Below are 7,500 nucleotides of genomic sequence, written 5' to 3' on the forward strand. Positions count from 1 at the left end.
TTTTTTTCTACTTATTACTGAAAAAGGGTCTCAGCGGTTCCCATATGGTCTAGCGGTTAGGATTCCTGGTTCTCACCCAGGCGGCCCGGGTTCGACTCCCGGTATGGGAATGAGCATTTTCCTAAGCTTGCAACTACATCGAAAGACCCTCTGAATTAAGATAGCGCTCAAAAAGTTCATAAAAGTATCATTCAGGCTTGCCGTCTACAAGAGCACCTTTGCTTTTTCATCAAGAATGCCGTGACCCGGATTCGAACCTGGGTTGCTGCAGCCACAACGCAGAGTACTAACCACTATACGATCACGGCGACATTCACGAGCCAGGTAGGAGTCGAACCTACAATCTTCTGATCCGTAGTCAGACGCGTTATCCATTGCGCCACTGGCCCTGTGTGAGAGGTTACCACTAATCATGCTCCCCATTTTGGACTTTTGCTACGCTCGCAGCCATATTCAAAGACCTCAACACGGTTGCTTTTAGCCCCTAGCCAAAACCCTTCTGCCTTGTTTGCTACCTTTCCATATTATCCAGTATCGTTTCGGTATTGAATGGCAAAGAGCAGTGCCTATCCAGTTAAGGCGGAGGGAAAAAACAAGGATAGATCCATGCCCCGTGTGAGGATCGAACTCACGACCTTCAGATTATGAGACTGACGCGCTACCTACTGCGCTAACGAGGCATCTTGCGTGTGATTGGTTGTTGCCGTCCAGAGATAAGATGGAATTCTGTAAGCACAAAACTTCTTTTTTTTTTTTTTTTTAATATGTACATGTATATATCTACATATATTGGAAAGTTTAAAGCAAGCTGTGAAAGCAACTTTTCCCATATGGTCTAGCGGTTAGGATTCCTGGTTTTCACCCAGGCGGCCCGGGTTCGACTCCCGGTATGGGAATGAGTGTTTTGCTAAGCTTGTGCCTGCATTCAAAGGCCTGCACCTTTCTTGCAGAATTAAGCGGCTTAGTTTGCAGATGCTCTTGGCAGCCAAAAATGCTGCGCTAACGAGGCCACTTGCAAGTGGTTGTTGATGCCATCCATGCTTAAAAATGAGTTTTCAAATCATGAAACTGATTTTTTTTCTACTTATTACTGAAAAAGGGTCTCAGCGGTTCCCATATGGTCTAGCGGTAAGGATTCCTGGTTCTCACCCAGGCGGCCCGGGTTCGACTCCCGGTATGGGAATGAGCATTTTCCTAAGCTTGCAACTACATCGAAAGACCCTCTGAATTAAGATAGCGCTCAAAAAGTTCATAAAAGTATCATTCAGGCTTGCCGTCTACAAGAGCACCTTTGCTTTTTCATCAAGAATGCCGTGACCCGGATTCGAACCGGGGTTGCTGCGGCCACAACGCAGAGTACTAACCACTATACGATCACGGCGACATTCACGAGCCAGGTAGGAGTCGAACCTACAATCTTCTGATCCGTAGTCAGACGCGTTATCCATTGCGCCACTGGCCCTGTGTGAGAGGTTGCCACTAATCATGCTCCCCATTTTGGACTTTTGCTACGCTCGCAGCCATATTCAAAGACCTCAACACGGTTGCTTTTAGCCCCTAGCCAAAACCCTTCTGCCTTGTTTGCTACCTTTCCATATTATCCAGTATCGTTTCGGTATTGAATGGCAAAGAGCAGTGCCTATCCAGTTAAGGCGGAGGGAAAAAACAAGGATAGATCCATACCCCGTGTGAGGATCGAACTCACGACCTTCAGATTATGAGACTGACGCGCTACCTACTGCGCTAACGAGGCATTTTGCGTGTGATTGGTTGTTGCCGTCCAGAGATAAGATGGAATTCTGTAAGCACAAAACTTCTTTTTTTTTTTTTTTTTAATATGTACATGTATATATCTACATATATTGGAAAGTTTAAAGCAAGCTGTGAAAGCAACTTTTCCCATATGGTCTAGCGGTTAGGATTCCTGGTTTTCACCCAGGCGGCCCGGGTTCGACTCCCGGTATGGGAATGAGTGTTTTGCTAAGCTTGTGCCTGCATTCAAAGGCCTGCACCTTTCTTGCAGAATTAAGCGGCTTAGTTTGCAGATGCTCTTGGCAGCCAAAAATGCTGCGCTAACGAGGCCACTTGCAAGTGGTTGTTGATGCCATCCATGCTTAAAAATGAGTTTTCAAATCATGAAACTGATTTTTTTTCTACTTATTACTGAAAAAGGGTCTCAGCGGTTCCCATATGGTCTAGCGGTAAGGATTCCTGGTTCTCACCCAGGCGGCCCGGGTTCGACTCCCGGTATGGGAATGAGCATTTTCCTAAGCTTGCAACTACATCGAAAGACCCTCTGAATTAAGATAGCGCTCAAAAAGTTCATAAAAGTATCATTCAGGCTTGCCGTCTACAAGAGCACCTTTGCTTTTTCATCAAGAATGCCGTGACCCGGATTCAAACCGGGGTTGCTGCGGCCACAACGCAGAGTACTAACCACTATACGATCACGGCGACATTCACGAGCCAGGTAGGAGTCGAACCTACAATCTTCTGATCCGTAGTCAGATGTGTTATCCATTGCGCCACTGGCCCTGTGTGAGAGCTTGCCACTAATCATGCTCCCCATTTTGGACTTTTGCTACGCTCGCAGCCATATTCAAAGACCTCAACACGGTTGCTTTTAGCCCCTAGCCAAAACCCTTCTGCCTTGTTTGCTACCTTTCCATATTATCCAGTATCGTTTCGGTATTGAATGGCAAAGAGCAGTGCCTATCCAGTTAAGGCGGAGGGAAAAAACAAGGATAGATCCATGCCCCGTGTGAGGATCGAACTCACGACCTTCAGATTATGAGACTGACGCGCTACCTACTGCGCTAACGAGGCATCTTGCGTGTGATTGGTTGTTGCCGTCCAGAGATAAGATGGAATTCTGTAAGCACAAAACTTCTTTTTTTTTTTTTTTTTAATATGTACATGTATATATCTACATATATTGGAAAGTTTAAAGCAAGCTGTGAAAGCAACTTTTCCCATATGGTCTAGCGGTTAGGATTCCTGGTTTTCACCCAGGCGGCCCGGGTTCGACTCCCGGTATGGGAATGAGTGTTTTGCTAAGCTTGTGCCTGCATTCAAAGGCCTGCACCTTTCTTGCAGAATTAAGCGGCTTAGTTTGCAGATGCTCTTGGCAGCCAAAAATGCTGCGCTAACGAGGCCACTTGCAAGTGGTTGTTGATGCCATCCATGCTTAAAAATGAGTTTTCAAATCATGAAACTGATTTTTTTTCTACTTATTACTGAAAAAGGGTCTCAGCGGTTCCCATATGGTCTAGCGGTTAGGATTCCTGGTTCTCACCCAGGCGGCCCGGGTTCGACTCCCGGTATGGGAATGAGCATTTTCCTAAGCTTGCAACTACATCGAAAGACCCTCTGAATTAAGATAGCGCTCAAAAAGTTCATAAAAGTATCATTCAGGCTTGCCGTCTACAAGAGCACCTTTGCTTTTTCATCAAGAATGCCGTGACCCGGATTCGAACCGGGGTTGCTGCGGCCACAACGCAGAGTACTAACCACTATACGATCACGGCGACATTCACGAGCCAGGTAGGAGTCGAACCTACAATCTTCTGATCCGTAGTCAGACGCGTTATCCATTGCGCCACTGGCCCTGTGTGAGAGGTTGCCACTAATCATGCTCCCCATTTTGGACTTTTGCTACGCTCGCAGCCATATTCAAAGACCTCAACACGGTTGCTTTTAGCCCCTAGCCAAAACCCTTCTGCCTTGTTTGCTACCTTTCCATATTATCCAGTATCGTTTCGGTATTGAATGGCAAAGAGCAGTGCCTATCCAGTTAAGGCGGAGGGAAAAAACAAGGATAGATCCATGCCCCGTGTGAGGATCGAACTCACAACCTTCAGATTATGAGACTGACGCGCTACCTACTGCGCTAACGAGGCATCTTGCGTGTGATTGGTTGTTGCCGTCCAGAGATAAGATGGAATTCTGTAAGCACAAAACTTCTTTTTTTTTTTTTTTTTAATATGTACATGTATATATCTACATATATTGGAAAGTTTAAAGCAAGCTGTGAAAGCAACTTTTCCCATATGGTCTAGCGGTTAGGATTCCTGGTTTTCACCCAGGCGGCCCGGGTTCGACTCCCGGTATGGGAATGAGTGTTTTGCTAAGCTTGTGCCTGCATTCAAAGGCCTGCACCTTTCTTGCAGAATTAAGCGGCTTAGTTTGCAGATGCTCTTGGCAGCCAAAAATGCTGCGCTAACGAGGCCACTTGCAAGTGGTTGTTGATGCCATCCATGCTTAAAAATGAGTTTTCAAATCATGAAACTGATTTTTTTTCTACTTATTACTGAAAAAGGGTCTCAGCGGTTCCCATATGGTCTAGCGGTTAGGATTCCTGGTTCTCACCCAGGCGGCCCGGGTTCGACTCCCGGTATGGGAATGAGCATTTTCCTAAGCTTGCAACTACATCGAAAGACCCTCTGAATTAAGATAGCGCTCAAAAAGTTCATAAAAGTATCATTCAGGCTTGCCGTCTACAAGAGCACCTTTGCTTTTTCATCAAGAATGCCGTGACCCGGATTCGAACCGGGGTTGCTGCGGCCACAACGCAGAGTACTAACCACTATACGATCACGGCGACATTCACGAGCCAGGTAGGAGTCGAACCTACAATCTTCTGATCCGTAGTCAGACGCGTTATCCATTGCGCCACTGGCCCTGTGTGAGAGGTTGCCACTAATCATGCTCCCCATTTTGGACTTTTGCTACGCTCGCAGCCATATTCAAAGACCTCAACACGGTTGCTTTTAGCCCCTAGCCAAAACCCTTCTGCCTTGTTTGCTACCTTTCCATATTATCCAGTATCGTTTCGGTATTGAATGGCAAAGAGCAGTGCCTATCCAGTTAAGACGGAGGGAAAAAACAAGGGTAGATCCATGCCCCGTGTGAGGATCGAACTCACGACCTTCAGATTATGAGACTGACGCGCTACCTACTGCGCTAACGAGGCATCTTGCGTGTGATTGGTTGTTGCCGTCCAGAGATAAGATGGAATTCTGTAAGCACAAAACTTCTTTTTTTTTTTTTTTTTTTTTTTTTTTTTTTTTTTAATATGTACATGTATATATCTACATATATTGGAAAGTTTAAAGCAAGCTGTGAAAGCAACTTTTCCCATATGGTCTAGCGGTTAGGATTCCTGGTTTTCACCCAGGCGGCCCGGGTTCGACTCCCGGTATGGGAATGAGTGTTTTGCTAAGCTTGTGCCTGCATTCAAAGGCCTGCACCTTTCTTGCAGAATTAAGCGGCTTAGTTTGCAGATGCTCTTGGCAGCCAAAAATGCTGCGCTAACGAGGCCACTTGCAAGTGGTTGTTGATGCCATCCATGCTTAAAAATGAGTTTTCAAATCATGAAACTGATTTTTTTTCTACTTATTACTGAAAAAGGGTCTCAGCGGTTCCCATATGGTCTAGCGGTAAGGATTCCTGGTTCTCACCCAGGCGGCCCGGGTTCGACTCCCGGTATGGGAATGAGCATTTTCCTAAGCTTGCAACTACATCGAAAGACCCTCTGAATTAAGATAGCGCTCAAAAAGTTCATAAAAGTATCATTCAGGCTTGCCGTCTACAAGAGCACCTTTGCTTTTTCATCAAGAATGCCGTGACCCGGATTCGAACCTGGGTTGCTGCAGCCACAACGCAGAGTACTAACCACTATACGATCACGGCGACATTCACGAGCCAGGTAGGAGTCGAACCTACAATCTTCTGATCCGTAGTCAGACGCGTTATCCATTGCGCCACTGGCCCTGTGTGAGAGGTTGCCACTAATCATGCTCCCCATTTTGGACTTTTGCTACGCTCGCAGCCATATTCAAAGACCTCAACACGGTTGCTTTTAGCCCCTAGCCAAAACCCTTCTGCCTTGTTTGCTACCTTTCCATATTATCCAGTATCGTTTCGGTATTGAATGGCAAAGAGCAGTGCCTATCCAGTTAAGGCGGAGGGAAAAAACAAGTATAGATCCATGCCCCGTGTGAGGATCGAACTCACGACCTACAGATTATGAGACTGACACGCTACCTACTGCGCTAACGAGGCATCTTGCGTGTGATTGGTTGTTGCCGTCCAGAGATAAGATGGAATTCTGTAAGCACAAAACTTCTTTTTTTTTTTTTTTTTTAATATGTACATGTATATATCTACATATATTGGAAAGTTTAAAGCAAGCTGTGAAAGCAACTTTTCCCATATGGTCTAGCGGTTAGGATTCCTGGTTTTCACCCAGGCGGCCCGGGTTCGACTCCCGGTATGGGAATGAGTGTTTTGCTAAGCTTGTGCCTGCATTCAAAGGCCTGCACCTTTCTTGCAGAATTAAGCGGCTTAGTTTGCAGATGCTCTTGGCAGCCAAAAATGCTGCGCTAACGAGGCCACTTGCAAGTGGTTGTTGATGCCATCCATGCTAAAAAATGAGTTTTCAAATCATGAAACTGATTTTTTTTCTACTTATTACTGAAAAAGGGTCTCAGCGGTTCCCATATGGTCTAGCGGTAAGGATTCCTGGTTCTCACCCAGGCGGCCCGGGTTCGACTCCCGGTATGGGAATGAGCATTTTCCTAAGCTTGCAACTACATCGAAAGACCCTCTGAATTAAGATAGCGCTCAAAAAGTTCATAAAAGTATCATTCAGGCTTGCCGTCTACAAGAGCACCTTTGCTTTTTCATCAAGAATGCCGTGACCCGGATTCGAACCGGGGTTGCTGCGGCCACAACGCAGAGTACTAACCACTATACGATCACGGCGACATTCACGAGCCAGGTAGGAGTCGAACCTACAATCTTCTGATCCGTAGTCAGACGCGTTATCCATTGCGCCACTGGCCCTGTGTGAGAGGTTGCCACTAATCATGCTCCCCATTTTGGACTTTTGCTACGCTCGCAGCCATATTCAAAGACCTCAACACGGTTGCTTTTAGCCCCTAGCCAAAACCCTTCTGCCTTGTTTGCTACCTTTCCATATTATCCAGTATCGTTTCGGTATTGAATGGCAAAGAGCAGTGCCTATCCAGTTAAGGCGGAGGGAAAAAACAAGGATAGATCCATGCCCCGTGTGAGGATCGAACTCACGACCTTCAGATTATGAGACTGACGCGCTACCTACTGCGCTAATGAGGCATCTTGCGTGTGATTGGTTGTTGCCGTCCAGAGATAAGATGGAATTCTGTAAGCACAAAACTTTTTTTTTTTTTTTTTAATATGTACATGTATATATCTACATATATTGGAAAGTTTAAAGCAAGCTGTGAAAGCAACTTTTCCCATATGGTCTAGCGGTTAGGATTCCTGGTTTTCACCCAGGCGGCCCGGGTTCGACTCCCGGTATGGGAATGAGTGTTTTGCTAAGCTTGTGCCTGCATTCAAAGGCCTGCACCTTTCTTGCAGAATTAAGCGGCTTAGTTTGCAGATGCTCTTGGCAGCCAAAAATGCTGCGCTAACGAGGCCACTTGCAAGTGGTTGTTGATGCCATCCATGCTTAAA

General features: G+C 46.1%; 20 non-coding genes across 20 annotated transcripts; 7 read left to right on the plus strand and 13 right to left on the minus strand.

Moving 5' to 3' along the window:
- Positions 1-316: 316 nt before the first annotated feature.
- TRNAR-ACG (transfer RNA arginine (anticodon ACG)) lies at positions 317-389 on the minus strand. Its single transcript has one exon. It is a non-coding gene; the product is annotated as a tRNA-Arg (tRNA).
- Positions 390-607: 218 nt separating this feature from the next.
- On the minus strand, positions 608-680 carry TRNAM-CAU (transfer RNA methionine (anticodon CAU)). The gene has a single exon. It is a non-coding gene; the product is annotated as a tRNA-Met (tRNA).
- Positions 681-824: 144 nt separating this feature from the next.
- On the plus strand, positions 825-896 carry TRNAE-UUC (transfer RNA glutamic acid (anticodon UUC)). Its single transcript has one exon. It is a non-coding gene; the product is annotated as a tRNA-Glu (tRNA).
- A 413-nt stretch (positions 897-1,309) lies between these two features.
- TRNAH-GUG (transfer RNA histidin (anticodon GUG)) lies at positions 1,310-1,381 on the minus strand. The gene has a single exon. It is a non-coding gene; the product is annotated as a tRNA-His (tRNA).
- Positions 1,382-1,389: 8 nt separating this feature from the next.
- TRNAR-ACG (transfer RNA arginine (anticodon ACG)) lies at positions 1,390-1,462 on the minus strand. The gene has a single exon. It is a non-coding gene; the product is annotated as a tRNA-Arg (tRNA).
- A 435-nt stretch (positions 1,463-1,897) lies between these two features.
- Positions 1,898-1,969, plus strand: TRNAE-UUC (transfer RNA glutamic acid (anticodon UUC)). Its single transcript has one exon. It is a non-coding gene; the product is annotated as a tRNA-Glu (tRNA).
- Positions 1,970-2,753: 784 nt separating this feature from the next.
- On the minus strand, positions 2,754-2,826 carry TRNAM-CAU (transfer RNA methionine (anticodon CAU)). The gene has a single exon. It is a non-coding gene; the product is annotated as a tRNA-Met (tRNA).
- Positions 2,827-2,970: 144 nt separating this feature from the next.
- On the plus strand, positions 2,971-3,042 carry TRNAE-UUC (transfer RNA glutamic acid (anticodon UUC)). The gene has a single exon. It is a non-coding gene; the product is annotated as a tRNA-Glu (tRNA).
- Positions 3,043-3,455: 413 nt separating this feature from the next.
- Positions 3,456-3,527, minus strand: TRNAH-GUG (transfer RNA histidin (anticodon GUG)). Its single transcript has one exon. It is a non-coding gene; the product is annotated as a tRNA-His (tRNA).
- An 8-nt stretch (positions 3,528-3,535) lies between these two features.
- On the minus strand, positions 3,536-3,608 carry TRNAR-ACG (transfer RNA arginine (anticodon ACG)). Its single transcript has one exon. It is a non-coding gene; the product is annotated as a tRNA-Arg (tRNA).
- Positions 3,609-4,043: 435 nt separating this feature from the next.
- Positions 4,044-4,115, plus strand: TRNAE-UUC (transfer RNA glutamic acid (anticodon UUC)). Its single transcript has one exon. It is a non-coding gene; the product is annotated as a tRNA-Glu (tRNA).
- A 413-nt stretch (positions 4,116-4,528) lies between these two features.
- On the minus strand, positions 4,529-4,600 carry TRNAH-GUG (transfer RNA histidin (anticodon GUG)). Its single transcript has one exon. It is a non-coding gene; the product is annotated as a tRNA-His (tRNA).
- An 8-nt stretch (positions 4,601-4,608) lies between these two features.
- TRNAR-ACG (transfer RNA arginine (anticodon ACG)) lies at positions 4,609-4,681 on the minus strand. Its single transcript has one exon. It is a non-coding gene; the product is annotated as a tRNA-Arg (tRNA).
- A 218-nt stretch (positions 4,682-4,899) lies between these two features.
- On the minus strand, positions 4,900-4,972 carry TRNAM-CAU (transfer RNA methionine (anticodon CAU)). Its single transcript has one exon. It is a non-coding gene; the product is annotated as a tRNA-Met (tRNA).
- A 162-nt stretch (positions 4,973-5,134) lies between these two features.
- Positions 5,135-5,206, plus strand: TRNAE-UUC (transfer RNA glutamic acid (anticodon UUC)). The gene has a single exon. It is a non-coding gene; the product is annotated as a tRNA-Glu (tRNA).
- Positions 5,207-5,699: 493 nt separating this feature from the next.
- On the minus strand, positions 5,700-5,772 carry TRNAR-ACG (transfer RNA arginine (anticodon ACG)). Its single transcript has one exon. It is a non-coding gene; the product is annotated as a tRNA-Arg (tRNA).
- A 436-nt stretch (positions 5,773-6,208) lies between these two features.
- On the plus strand, positions 6,209-6,280 carry TRNAE-UUC (transfer RNA glutamic acid (anticodon UUC)). Its single transcript has one exon. It is a non-coding gene; the product is annotated as a tRNA-Glu (tRNA).
- Positions 6,281-6,693: 413 nt separating this feature from the next.
- TRNAH-GUG (transfer RNA histidin (anticodon GUG)) lies at positions 6,694-6,765 on the minus strand. Its single transcript has one exon. It is a non-coding gene; the product is annotated as a tRNA-His (tRNA).
- Positions 6,766-6,773: 8 nt separating this feature from the next.
- Positions 6,774-6,846, minus strand: TRNAR-ACG (transfer RNA arginine (anticodon ACG)). Its single transcript has one exon. It is a non-coding gene; the product is annotated as a tRNA-Arg (tRNA).
- Positions 6,847-7,278: 432 nt separating this feature from the next.
- TRNAE-UUC (transfer RNA glutamic acid (anticodon UUC)) lies at positions 7,279-7,350 on the plus strand. Its single transcript has one exon. It is a non-coding gene; the product is annotated as a tRNA-Glu (tRNA).
- Positions 7,351-7,500: the final 150 nt, after the last annotated feature.

The sequence above is a fragment of the Eleutherodactylus coqui genome, chromosome 2 (genome assembly GCF_035609145.1).
Source record: "Eleutherodactylus coqui strain aEleCoq1 chromosome 2, aEleCoq1.hap1, whole genome shotgun sequence".
Classification (NCBI taxonomy): domain Eukaryota; kingdom Metazoa; phylum Chordata; class Amphibia; order Anura; family Eleutherodactylidae; genus Eleutherodactylus; species Eleutherodactylus coqui.